The sequence below is a fragment of the Eumetopias jubatus genome, unplaced genomic scaffold, assembly GCF_037043125.1.
Source record: "Eumetopias jubatus isolate StellerSeaLion01/CBP00866 unplaced genomic scaffold, mEumJub1_p1.0 scaffold_27, whole genome shotgun sequence".
NCBI lineage: Eukaryota > Metazoa > Chordata > Mammalia > Carnivora > Otariidae > Eumetopias > Eumetopias jubatus.
The window spans coordinates 643,111-658,304 of record NW_028274833.1 but is presented as its reverse complement, the minus strand read 5'-3'; the positions used below and the strand labels follow the sequence as shown (position 1 = coordinate 658,304).

Here is a 15,194-nt window from a genome sequence, read left to right as displayed (position 1 = left end):
CCTCTTCAGGGAGGGGCATCTGGGTACCATTTGCTGTATACCTCCAGGAAAAGCATATGTTTTCTGTCATCCATTTTGACTTAGTTGATTTATTTGTTCAAAAAAATGTTTTTTCTTTGCAATGTCCCATCTTTACAGCTAACTGTATTTATGATTTCTTCATTTCCCGCGACTCCTTTATTTTTTTAAATTTTAATTTCAATTGCAGTTAGTTTAATATATCATGACATATTACTTGTCTGTGTTTATAATCATTTTTCAGTTTCTAACAAGTACTTTGTCTCTATATAGCTGCTCTACGCTTAATTCCTTTTATATTTTTAATCCAAGCCAACATCTCATGTTGTTAAGACAGTTTTAATAACCAGGATTCTATTTCTTGCTTGTGGTTTGCATTTTCCCTTTTGTTAACTGGTTAGTTACATGAGGAAAATCCAAAGGAAAACTCCTTCTTTCATGTTTATTTTTATATAATTAAGGGTTTTATGTACATTGTGTATTAATTTTTTATGTTTTACTAACTACTTCAAGCTTTATAATTATCTTTATTCTCTTTAACAACTGAAATAGAATAAGTTTAGGCATATATGTTTTTGAAAGAACACATGAGCGCTCTGAAGTTTTATGAGGTGTGATTATGTATTTGTCAATTTTTCAATGTGATTTATTGTTTTATATTATCTTATTAACTATTATCACAAGTCTTGGTGGAGGTTTTAAAATTTTGAAATTTTAATTGTTAATATCTTTTTTTTTTTTTTTACAATGTTAAAAGACTGTCATTTTAATGGATAGAATTGATGCTTTTCTAAGGAATAACTGCAGAGAAGTTAGGGTCTTAATTCAACTGTTTTGTTTTAATTGGAAGTTCTGATCTCTTTTATTTTTTTATCACAGTGTGACCAGATTGGTACTGGTCATTATAACCACTGGTTTACAATAGACTCTGCATTACAGGAATCATTAATGATGAAAGTGGTAGTGTTGCCTGTTTACGAAGATTAGATGACTTTGGTTTTTCAACCCAAGGCATGAGTGCCTGGTTTAGGGGATGACCTGTTTTTGCTGATGTGGAAAATATCCAGGAATAGTGTGGGCTGACAATGGTAGCAAGTGCCTTTAGAGTGGTAAAGCCTATCTGTCTCCAGCTGCCATTTCCAGACACTGGTCTGCACATAACAGCACTGCCAGGAGCCACAGGTTCCTGTGAAGGCAATGGTAGAATTTTGATTAAAGTCACTGTCTTAAATTCTTACTTATTATTAGATTTTGTTAGTTGGGAAAGAGAAAAACTATTCAGAAAATAAAGAGGTCTCAAATAGCTAGCAGCCAATCAATATAATTACCAAATAGATTCTTCTCATAGTAAACTACTGATAATGCCATTGACCGTTAGTCCATAAAGATGGCATTTATAAAGGCAAATTGAGGTTTCAGATATAATGAAATTTAGGAGCCATGGATTAGAATATACAGAATTATATGAAATTCCTAATTTCTATGGACACCACCAAAACAGCATTTCAGTGTGGATAGTTAAGAATAACAAGTGTCAGATAAACCAGAGATTAATAGCCTACTTTTGGGGGGAAGTTTGTTCTGTAAGTAATTTTGTTTTTTCCCACTGAACAAAAAACCAATTTCTTATATTTATAACTTACTGATTGCATGGTCTACATTTTTATATGTAGAAAAATTTATAGTTTCTATGAATTAGAATTAAAAAAAGAAAAGGAACTGTTTACCACATTCGTATCAGAGCCTTTCTCCTGAGTAATGAAGCAGATAATAGAACTGCCAATGTCAGGGTGGAGGTGGGCACAGCCTGAAGCTCCCATCACCTGCATCTGTAACATTTCTGGATTCTCATCTGTTTCTCCTAGAAAAACAGGTATAAAATAAGAAGTCCAAGCGATATAGCCTGCATTGTAACACTAACTAATGAGATGATATCATCATCACTTTAAATTATCTCTTAAGTTTTAATGCCAAAAATTTCATTTATTTTGTTATCACCATCTTCCTGCACACATTTATCCATTCTAATAATTTTTCCTCACTTTTTAAATGCCATTCCAAATAATTTACAATTTGATTTTCATTTGTAAAATATATTTCAAGTCATATCTAACTTCATTTTTTAAGTATAAGTAAAAACAATGACCTATGTTTTTCATTGTTTTAAAGTTAGCACATTTAGGAAGCAGTCCATGTCTACTTTATTTACTAAACTTGACTGTACACAGAAAGATCTACCTTGTATCCTTTTGCACATTTGAAATCTTATGTAGTCATTATCAAAACTATCATTTTATAAAACCAAAACAAATCCCAGAGAATATCTCTGATTTTGATCAAAAATTTAAAATTAATATGGAGACAATATTGGTTAGAATTCTTACCTGAATTTTAACATCCAACAAATGGATCCCCCATCTCACATATTTTAGAACCACTGTCCTAATAAGCAAATTAACTACTGACCTGGTTTGAGAACTCTTGGCCCAGAAAGCCAGCATTCTGAGCTTTTGAGTTTCTTCAGATGTCCCAATGGTCCTAGGAGCTGAATGGGAGTCTGGACCTCTTGAAGGAGCAGCAGAGATAGATCATTTCTTGCTGCCCCACTCACCAACTGAAATCTCTCATGCAGTAGAATCTTAGACACCTTAACAACTCTCAGAAGTGCTCCAGGGTGCTTCAGGCCTAGTGTCTTCAGGATTCCTAAGTGTGTAGTTAGAGACTAACTAGAATATATTCACTAGGATATATGAGCCCTTAACAGCCATCAGTATTAGGCTTTCAAATGTATTCCGTTAGCTATGATGTATAAAGTGACTACTTTACCTGTAGGGAAATCAGAACCCTATGAAAATTCAAAATTCATACACAGTGGAATTAAAGAGGTATTAACTAAAGGAAATATCAATCAAACACACTGAGACAAATTTCTTGCTTTGCCTGATGCAAAGATTTTATAGAGATAAGAGATAATGTTCAGACATAATATGAAGTGAATTAATCCAAAGAAGACTTCAACAAACTAATTTGAAAATACTGTGCACAGTGTATTATATGAAGCAGGATGCAAACTTACATATTCCTGACACAGTGGGCAGCAGTGAGAACCTAAGAGCTGCTAACAAGGGAACCACTGCAAAATTGACAGCCATAGCTGATGATCATGGCTTGCCAAGGCATAGCATATCATAGAGAAATTCAATCTGCTAAAGCTGAGAATAAAAGTAAATTCAGTAGAATCGTCATCTGTAGCCCATCTTTAAAGATTTTCATCCTCCCTAGCCCTTCTAAACTTATCACTATTACTAAAATTGACTTGCAAACACACAGTGTGTATTGTTACATATATGCTATTTCCCTAAAAGGAATAATTGCCTTATTGTTATGTTTCCAGATCCATCATTTCTTTATGGCCCAGTTCAATTTCCTTTCATTTGACAAACTATTGGGAACTATTATAGGTCTCTTCCCAAGGTGAATTCTTTTTCAGCTGTTAGCTTGCTTAGTTAGGAGTCATTAACATAGTAAGCAATAAAAAAAGAAGCAAAATTTTATTTGACAATTTATTGGAGAAATACATTTAAAAATTTAAGTGGAACAGAAGGAACTGAGCTTTTTTTAAGATTTTATTTTATTTATTTATTTGAGAGAGAGAGAAAGAGAAACAGCATGAGAGGGGAGAAGGTCAGAGGGAGAAGCAGGCTCCCCGCTGAGCCGGAAGCCCGATGTGGGACTCGATCCCAGGACTAAAGGACCGTGACCCGAGCCGAAGGCAGTCGCCCAACCAACTGAGCCACCCAGGTGCCCAGAAACTGAGCTTAATTACTTTTTAAAAATTCAGTGACACTTAGGAGGGGATGATGGTGGTACAGCAGGAAGACCCTATAGTCACCCCATGCAATGAACACAACTATATAACTATCAAATTATCTGAAATGTAACATAATTTGATCTGAAGACTGAGAGAACAAGTTATACAGCTAAAGAGACAGAAGCAGCCATATCAAAGAAGGCAGGAAGTGTGGAGAGGTTGTTTGGGAGAGAAATGGCTCATGGCCATTGTAGTGGGTAGGGAGCAATATGTATAAGAAGGGTGACAGACAGACTAGCACACGTAGCAGTGCACAAGGATAACATACCCCATAGGAATTAGCTTGGAAAGTGAAAGGGGCTGAATTTCATAGTTTTAAAGGTCAGTAGCCTTGGCTCTGGGAGAGCCCAGAGGCATTGAGGCTGCTCCTAGAGAAAAGACAGGTAAACAGCCTGGGAACATACAGTGTGGAAACAGCAATCTGAAGAGCACCTGGGTCACACAGCAGAGAGGCTTCAGTTCAGAGAATGCCCCAGAGGCAGTGTTCATAGACATACCTTCTCCAGGAAAAAAGGACCTAGAAAGTACCATTTACGTCCCCTGCCCCTCAGAATAAACACAGGGCCACCTGTGGTAACCGGTGCAGCATGGTTGCTTGCTACACAACTTTTTTTACATCAAGTTCCAACCCTTTGTGCTATGGCAAGGCTGCCCTTCTCAGTCAAATTTGCCTCAGTCTCAATGTGGTGGATTTTTCACCAGGGTGGGCTTCCCCATAAGCCTAGTACAAATTCCTGCCTACGTCACATCTCCCAACCTGAGAGTTTTGTGAAGCCTTGGGTCCAGAGGCAGTGGTAACACATCTCATTTCACAAGCAGTCCAGGGCACACCTAGTTAAAACCAACCACATTCGGGCCAGAGACTAAACACTGCCCAGAGCAGGCGAAGAGAGCCACTGTAAAAGACTGGCTGAAATGATAAAGTGGCCAGAATGAAACAAAAGAACAAAGGCAGCACACACTGGAAGCATGCCTGGAAGTGGCAGCATTTGGGGACCAGTAACACGATACAGCAGGTCACTACAGGACCTCTTCTTCCTAAGACCATTACTGTCCGAAGAGGAATTGTAGCTAACCTCCCTAACACAGAGAAATAGGCATGGAGACTTAGACAAAATAAAAAGATGGAGAAATCTGTCTTAAATTAAAGAACAAGATAAGGCCAAGGCCGGATGTCTAAGCAAAACTGATATAAGTGGCATGCTTGATAGAGGATTCAAAATAATGGTCATAAGGATACTCACTGGATTGAGAAAAGACTGGAAGGCATCAGTGAGACTACTAACACAAAAAATAACATAGGAGATAAAGGGCTTAATAAATGAAATGAAAAACATTCTTGATGGCATGAAGAATAGAAGAAATAGAGGAACAAATTAATGATCTAGAAGACAGAATAATAGAAAGTAAGCTGAACAAAAGAGAGAAGAGAGAAGTACACAAAATGAGAATAAACTCAGTGACTCCATCAAATGTAATAACTTTCATTTTATAGGAGGCAAGAAGTAGAGAGAAAAGGGGGCACAGAATTTATTTAAAGAGATAGTAACTGAAACTCCCCTGATCTGGAGAAGGAAACATATCCAGATCCAAGAAGCACAGAAACCCCTCCACAAAATCAACAAAAGTAGATCCACACCACGATATACTGTAACTAAACTAGCAAAATACAGTGAGAAGACAAAATTTTGAAAGCAGCAAGACAAAAGAAGACAGTTACATACAAGGAAAAATGCATAAGGATAAGAGTAGATTTTCAGCAGGAAGGTGCGGCATGATATTTTCAAAGTGTAAATGCGGAAATACTGCAGCCAAAGAATACTCTATCTAGCAAGGCTATCCTTCAGAACAGAAGGAAAGATAGAGTTTTCCAGGCAAAAGACACTAAAGGAGTTGGTGACCAGTAAACCAGTTCTGCAAGAAATATTAAAAGGGGACTCTTCGAGTGGAAACAGGAGACCAAAAGTTACAGTATGAAGTTAAGAAACATATTAGGAGTAAAAATTAACACTTCTATAAAATGTCATGCAGGGAACTCAGAAAATAAAAGGATTAAAATACGACCGCATATGGGGACTGGGTGGCTCATTTGGTTAAGCCCCTTGATTTTGGCCTGGTTTATAATCTCACGGTTTTGAGTTTGAGCCCAAGTCCAGCTCCATGTTGGGCATAGAGTCTGTTTAAGATTCTCTCTCTCCCTTTGCCCCGTCCCTCCCCTCCCCTCTTGCTCATGCTTTCACAAAATTAAACAAATAAATAAATAAATAGATAGATAAATAACAGCAGATATTAAAATGAGAGGAGGAAAGGAGTAAAGAATGGTTTCAAGCTTAAATGACCATAAACTTAATATAGACTGCTATATGTAGAAGATATTATATACAAACCTAATGGTAACTACAAATCAAAGACACTAATAAATATGCAAAGAATAAAGAAAAAATAACCAGGTATATCACTAAAGAAAATCAGCAAACCATTAAAGGAAGACAACTACTTATCAAAGAAAATCTTCATAAACAACGACAAAACAAATACATTGATATGTATTTATCACGAATTATGTTGACTGTAAATGGAGTGAATATTCCAATCAGAAGACAAAGAGTGACACAATGGATGTGTCCATCCATGGGGAAGACCCATCTGTATGCTGTCTATAATAGACTCATTTGAGACCTAAAGACACCTGCAGATTGAAATGAGGGGATGGAAAAACATTTATCATGCAAAAGGCTATAAAAAGGAAGCTGGAGTGGCAATACTTTTATTGTACAAACTAGACTTTAGATTTTTTTAAAAAATTTTTTATTTGACAGAGAGAGAGAGAGCACAAGCAGGGAGAGTGGCAGGCAGAGGCAGAGGGAGAAGAAGGCTCCCCATGGAGCAGGGGGAGCCCAATGTGGGACTCCATCCCAGGACCCCGGATCCCAGGATCATGACCTGAGCCGAAGGCAGTCGCCCAACCAACTGAGCCACCCAGGCACCCCAAACTAGTCTTTAAAACAGAGACTATTAAAAGAGACAAAGAAGGGCACTACATAATCATAAAGGGGACAATCCAACAAGGAGATCTAAAACTTGTAAATATTTATACACCCAACATGGGAGCACCCAAATACATAAAGCAGTTAATAACATTAAGGAACTCATTGGTAATAAAACAATAATAGTAGGGGACTTTAACACCACACTTACATCAATGGACAGATCATCCAAACAGAAAATCAACAAGGAAGCAGGACTTTAAATGACATAATGGACCAAATAAACTTAACAAATATAATCATGACATTCCAACCTAAAAGAGCAAAGGACACATTCTTTTCAAGTGCACATGGGTCATTCTCCAGAATAGATCACACGTAAGGCCACAAAACAGGCCTCAAGAAATTCAAGATGGAAGTCATACCATGCATCTTTTCTGACCACAATGCTATAAAATGAGAAGTCAACCACAAGAAAAAAAATCTGGAAAGACCACAAATACATGGAAGTTAAACTAAATATAAATAATGAATGAGTGAACCAGAAAATCAGAGAAGGAATAAAAAAGTACATTGAAACAAATGAAAATGAAAACACAACAGTCCAAAACTCTTGAGTTTCATCAAAAGCGGTCCTAAGAGGGAAGTACACAGCAATACATGCCTAGTTCAACCAGCAAGAAAAGTCTCAAATAAGCTCACCTTACACCTAAACGAGCTAGCGAAAGAACAATAAACAAAGCCTAAAACCAGGAGAAGGAAGGAAATTATAAACATGAAAGCAGAAATAAATGATATAGATATAGAAACTAAAAACAACAACGATAGAATGGATCAATGAAACCAAGAGATGGTTCTCTGAAAAATACTAATAAAATTGATAAGCCTCCAGGCAGATTTATCAAGAAGAAAGGAGGAAGGACTAAAATAAATAAAATTACAAATGAGAGAGAAGTAACAACCAACACCACAAAAATACAAACAGATATACAGATAATTATTAAAAATATGCGAAACTATATGCCAACAAACTGGACAACCTGGAAGAAATTGGTAAATTCCTTAGAAACAGGAAGAAAGAGAAAATTTGAAAAGATTGATTACCAACATATAAATTGAATCAGTAATAATAATGATAGAAAAACCCTCCCAACAAACAAAAGTCCAGGATGAGATGGCTCCCCAGATAAATTCTACCAAGCATTCAGAGTTAATACCTATTCTGCTCAAACTATTCCAAAAATCAGAAAAGGAAGGATCACTTCCAAATCCATTCTATGAGGAGAGAATTACTCTAAAATCAAAACCAGAGAAATACTCCACTAAAAAACACAATAGGCCGATATCTGATGAACACGGATGGAAAAATTCCTGATAACATACTAGCAAATCAAATAGAACAAAACATTAAATAAATCATTACCCACTCAAATCGGATTTATTCCTGAGTTGTAGGTGGTTCAATTATCACAAATCAATGTGATATACCATCAATAAAAGGATAAAAGCATATGATTATTTCAAGAGACACAGAAAAACATTTGAGAAAATACAATATCCATTCATGATAAAAATCCTCAACAAGGTAGATTTAGAAGGAACATACTGCAACAAAATAAAGGCCATATATGAAAACCCCAGGTAACATCAACCACAATGGCAAAAAACAGAGCTCTTTCCCTATTTAGGAAAAAAAAAAAAGGACGTCCACTCTCACCACTGTTATTAATCATAGTATTAGAAGTCCTAGCCCCGGCAATCAGACAAGCACCAGAATAAAAGGCATCCAGTCAGCAAGAAAGAAGCAAAACTTTCAATACCTGCAGATGACATGACACTACATACAGAAAACTGACAAGACGCCAACAAAAATTCAGGTAGAACTGATAAAGTCAAGTCTCAGGATACAAAATCAATGTGCAGAAATCTCTTACATTTCCATACACCAATTAATGAGCAGCAAAAAGAGAAATTAAGAAAGCAATCCCATTTACAATTTTACCAAAAACACTAAGATATTTAGGAATAAATGTAACCAGAGGGCTGAAAGACCTGTAGTCTGAACTGTAAAACACGGATGAAAGAATTTGTAGAGCAGAAAAAAATGATGAACATCCCACAGTCATGCACTAGAAGAAAACTTACTGTGAAAATGTCTCTAACCCACAGCAATCTACAAATTTAATGTAATCCTATCAAAACACCACCAGGGTTTTTCACAGAGCTAGAACAATCCAAAAATTTGTTGGAACCACAGAAGAACTTTGTTTTTAAATCATTTTACATATATATTTTTATTATTATGTTCAGTTAGTGAACATATACAGAAGAACTTTAATTGTCAAAGCAATGTTGAAAAAGAAAAGCTAAGCTGGAAGCAGTACGTCTAGTCTTCAAGTTATATTACAAAGCTCTAGTGATCAAAACAGTATGGTACTGGTACGGAATATACAGATACATAACACGCAAAAATAGATCAATGTAACAGAATAGAAAATCCAGAAATAAAAAAAAAAAATTTTATGGTCAACTAATCTTTGACAAAGCATAAAAGAATATCCAATAGGAAAAAGACAGTGTCTTCAAAAATGGTGTTGGGAAAACTGGACAGCCACATGCAGAAGAATGAAACTGGAACACTTTCTTAGAGCATACCTGAAAATAAAGTCAAAATGGATTAAATGTGAAAGCTGAAACCATTAAAATCCTAGAAGAGAGCACCGATAATAACTTCTCTTGACATCAGCCACAGCAACTTCTTACTAGACACATCTCCTGAGGCAAAGGAAACAAAAGTTTAACTATTGGGACTTCATCAGGATAAAAAGCTTCTGTACAGAAAAGAAAACAACAAAACTAAAAGGCAGCCTGCAGAATGGGGAAAGATATTTGTAAAGAATATATCTGATAAAAGGCTAGTATCGAAAATATAAAAAGCATTTGTTAAACTCAATACCCAAAAGCCAAAAACCCAGTTAAGAAATGGTCAGAAGATATGAACAGATATTTCTGCAAAGAAGACATCCAAATGGACAACAGACACATGAAAAGATGTTCAACATCACTCATCATCAAGGAACTACAAATCAAAACCTCCATGAGATATCACCCCACACTAGTCAGAATGGATAAATTAAAAAAATATATAGAAGAAACAACAGATGTTGGCAAGGATGCAGAGAGGATCCCTCCTGCACTGTTGGTGGGAATGAGAACTGGTGCAGCCACTCTGGAGAACAGTATGGAGGTTCCTCAAGACATTAAAAGTAAAACTGCCCTATGACCCAGCATTTGCAGTACGAGGTATTGACCCTCAGAATAAACAATACTGATTCAGAGGGGTACATGCTCCCTGATGTTTATAGTAGCAATGTCCACAATAGCCAAGATATGGAAGCAGCCCATCGACAGATGAATGGATAAAGAAACGTGGTACATATATACATTGGAATATTACTCAGCCATCAGAAAGGAATGAAATCTTGCCATTTGCAATGACAAGGATGGAACTAGAAGGTATTATTCTAAGCAAAATATGTCATTCAGAGAAAGACAAATACCATATAATTCGCTCACATTTGAAATTTAAAAAAAACTAAAAAAAAAAAAAAGAGATGAGCAAAGGGGAAAAAAGAGAGGCAAACCAAGAAACAGACTGTTACTTCTAGAGAATAAACTGATGGTTACCAAGGGGAACTCGGTGGAGGATGGGTGAAACAGGTGATGGGAATGAAGCAATGCACTTGTTGTGATGAGCACATGGTGTTGTATGGAAGTGCAGAACCGCTATATTGTACACCTGAAAGTAATATTACCATGTATGCTAACTGGAATTTAAATAACAACTTTAAAAAATTAAACCTTAGTGTGATGTGCAGTTGTTACTTTAAATATGATTTTCAGGTTTGCCACTTAGGAAAGTGAAGTTTAGAGTTTGTCATAAAAGTTTTGAGTTGCAGTAGTACATATATAAATTGAAATATGGTAGAGATAAGAAGACAAGAATTTCTTTGCTCAGATATTTCAAAGTCCTCATCACTTTGACAATTAACACAGTGTAATTCCCTGGATAGTCTAGATTGTCTTCACCTATTCTCTTCCCTTATTCTTATTATACATCTTATCTCTACCATTATTTCAATTTATATATGTATTAACTACTATTAGTCAACTCAAAACTTTTGTGACAAACTCTAAACTTCACTTTCCTAAGTGCAAACCTGAAAATCATAAAGTAACAACTGCACATCAGAGTACGGTTTAATATTTTTAAGTTGTTATTTAAATTCCAGTTAGCATACATGATAATAGTATTTCCAGTTGTACGGTATAGAGATTCTACACTTCCATACAACACCATGTGCTCATCACAAGTGCTTTAGAGGGTAGGAATTGGGGGGATGGGTTATTAATACCCTGGTGGTGGGTATTAAGGAGAGCATAATGAAAGGAGCACTGGTTGTTATACACAAACAATGAATCAAGGAACACTACATCAAAAACTAATGATGTGATGTATGGTGAGTAACATAACATAATAAAATAATTTTTTAAGAAAAAACTTAAAAAAAAAGCATCCATTACTATGGATATGACAGTATGAACATGATAAATAGGATTAATTCGGTAAAAATATAATATGAAGTAATATGATTGTGTTAGAAATAAATTTCTAAGGAAAGAAAAGTGAGGTTGTCACTGATGATAGTATGACAGATTTCATAATAGTAAGGAAAAGAAAGATGGTCACAATGTAACAGATTTCAGTAGAGCATATTAGAGAAATTTTTATATATATTTCTACCAAGAAAGTATATTCTCAACTTAAAATTCTGACATTACTTTTGTTAAGATTCTGTGGTAGTAAAGAAGTTCTTGTTAGAAGAATAAAAAGTTTGAGTGTCTATGCTAACCTTGTTCCCTCTTTCTATTCTGATAATGTGATTAAACTATTCTGGTTCTATGGGTATCACAGTAATTAAGAAAATTATTATAATCATGTCACCTGTATCAGAAAGAAATATGGCAGTTATATAATACACCAAGGATGAAATACCTTTGGAAGTCCTAAGGTTAATGATTCCTATTATTTGGTATTAAAAACTCATGCATTTCTCTGGAAAAAACTCTCCCCCTCCTTTTCTATTTCCATTATCATTTTCTCTTCATTTCTTTTCATACCTCCCTGACTACCATTTTCCTGGGCCTTACACTGAGGCTGTGGCAGAGAGATGAACTCTGGCGGAACAGAAGCAGGAATGGCAGTAAAAGCTGAGTTGTTTGTAAAGGTAGAGACCGAAAGGGAGATGGAAGCAGAGGTAGTCATGGCCCCTTGCTGGGACCCTGGTGCATGGCTGGGCCGTGTGCCTCCCTGAAGCCAAAAAAGGAAAGGTCTCCCTTGGCTGAAGACGTAGGGCTTTGTGCAATGTTCATCGAAGTGACTCAAAATTCCCACTTGCACCCATGTGTCCTTTTGTTGTAGATGGCATACCAGAGGTGCCCCTAAGTCACCCTGCAAGAAACAAAGAGCAAAATGTCCATGTACACTTTAAAGGAGGCTAGGAAGTAACTTCTGGTTTTGAAGAAGTAACTTTTGCTTTCCACACCCCTCAGCTGTATCACCTTACAGCCAGTCTCGCCAAGAGCTTGCTTGGCCTCCACACAGAAAGTGAACTCATTCAGCTTGGGCCAAACCTGGGCACATGTGCTGACTTGCAGTATTCTTAGATGCCTTTTCTGCAGAATTCCAGGACTTCCTAGTGGAAAAAAGAGAACAGAGAGGATTTTAGGTTTACCCTAGTTAGAGGGAGAAAAATGGCTGAAGGAAAAGATAATCACAAACCTTCTATTACATGAAAGCATACTACTCCTTCTTTTCAAATATATCATACTTATGCTCATGTAAATATGCTGCATTACTCACCTCTCATGAGGGACCAACTGGGTAGCCAGCAGTCATACAGCTGTATATTTTTCTCTTGCTCCAGGTTCTCCTCTAGACAGATAGGAAGCACCAAGGGTTGAAAATGTAGGGGCTGTTTCAGGAAGATCAGCCCAGGACCCAAAGTTCCCTTGGGACCTAGGTAGGGCATGGCACGGTGAATGCCTACAGTTTGAGCTTGAGCAGGCTCCTGAAGATCAGTAAGCCCCACTTGGACCAGGGCTAATGCTTCTGAGTTCTTTCTGGGAGGGAAATTTATCAAGCATTTTATTATTACATATTTCAATGTGGAAAAGAGCTCTAGAGTTAACATGAATAACACAAAGTCCAGGTGAGCATGAAAGTACTACTATTCCCTTTACTACTTCTGTCTTATTAGGAACACTGTGTTTAGACACCTTCAGAATTGAGGAGGTAAGTTTTACAATGGAAACCATTTCTTTGTGGAAAATTCCTAACTTAAATTATTAGGCATCCTAAATTTTATCTTTTAACATTTAGTGAAATACACCAAAAACTAATGATGTACAGTAGGGTGACTAACATAACATAATAAGAAACATTTTGTGAAATACATTTTGAAAGTTAGGAGTTGAAATATTGTATAGGAATAATGTAAATAACTTTGGACACTTATTCCCTTTCTGGGGGCTTTGTTTTCCTTGTGTGTCCAAAGACTTACTTCACTATGCTAAGAGAAGAAATAAATCTATGCTCAAAAGGATATTTTTCAAAGAGTTATAATTCTTCTACAGAACCATATATTTAAGAGATAACATGGTTGAATCAGAAAATAGAAAACTGTGAACCGTACTACTTAAACTTCCCATCATTTTGTTATAGGTAAAATTATACAAAAATAGGGCATCTTTTTACAGTTCTATTGATTTGGATCCTGAAATTATCTCTGAAAAACAGGTAAAGCACCCATTTATGGATACTTGAGATATGACAAGATACAAGAAGAGATGCTTTCTCTTTAGTTAAGAAAATGTAACAGATGTGACTACTGCAGGAAGATACACAGAATTTGATTTCTGTAACAAAGAATATGTACCGTCTTTAAAGAATCTTGAAATGACATACTCAGACTGACATGAAATTTGCACATCTAGCTGAGGTAAGGATCCACTGTTCATTCAGTACAGAGCCAGCACAGAAATGGGAGAAAGAGAGTTGCACGGAAAGCATCCAAGGAAATTCACCTACGTCTGCCTCCCAGCAGTTGGGACAGTGGGGCACAAGGCCAGGTCGTAGTCCACACTCTGCAGAAGGAATCCATATTTTCAATAGGTGAAGGAAGTATTATTACCTCCTTTACCTGAACAGTTTGATTTCCTATTTTTTACTTTATCAAAGTGCTTATAAATTTCCAACTTAAGAAACTGCTTGGAAATATAAATTTTAACCCTATATAGTTGGGTATGGGAACAGAGATTGTCTGAATACACCTCTCTGAAAATAACATATGTCTATTCACTCTTCAAATAGAACAGTAATCCATTTCTAAGCACTAAAAGCATTTTTATAATATGCTCTGAAAGGAACTATACTTATAAAAAAATTGTTTCTAGCAAAAATTGGTCTTCTCTGAATATGTAGACATCTGTTAAGATTTTGTTGTCCATTCCCCATTCTCTGATTTAAATAATGGTTTGAATTGTGTCCTGCCCAAGTATGAGGGCATGACTTCTGACCTATAGAGAAACTCTTGTACTAGGCTCTAACAAAGACCTTGGTTCTTAGGATAATAACTCAAATAGATGACTACACTGAACTTGCCTGTGGCTTCATGAGAAATAACAGCTGTCTTGAAGAGCCAGAAAGCCTGGACACTCTCTTTCCAGGCCACACCTAGGTGACACTCAGCCAAAGAAACGTTGAGTTGTGAATACTTGAGAGGATCTTGTTCAGGCTGATGAGACTTGGTTCCAGATTGAGACCCAGGCATCAGAGAAGGTTCTTTTCTTAAAAGGGTGGCTGGAGCAGCAAGCAGATATGAAAAAGTATGAGAAAGAATGTTCTCTTCAGTAAATTTTAAGGAAGACAGTTCCTTGACAGAGCTATCAGAAGAGGAGGCTAAGGCAGGAGAACAGGAGAGAAGGCTGCTGGAGAAAGAATGGAGCAAGAAGGGAAAATATAGAATAAAGGCAATATACCAGAAGAAATGACCAAATAGGAATGGGGCAATGCACATGATGATGGGAGAGAACAAGGAATAAGAAAGGAAAATGATGGAGAGATGGGGGCTAAGAGATGTAGATGCTACACCAGGGCTTCCATTTGTTTTTGTAATTTGTAATTTGACAAACTTCGGGTAATAGTCTTTCAGGGAGCCAAGTACTTGCAAGGGGAAGAAAGGGAATGTTTGTGAGCT

General features: G+C 36.4%; 1 pseudogene; it reads right to left on the bottom strand.

The window, feature by feature from the left end:
* Nucleotides 1-934: 934 nt before the first annotated feature.
* On the bottom strand, nt 935-14,008 carry LOC148162005 (serine protease 53-like; annotated as a pseudogene).
* Nucleotides 14,009-15,194: the final 1,186 nt, after the last annotated feature.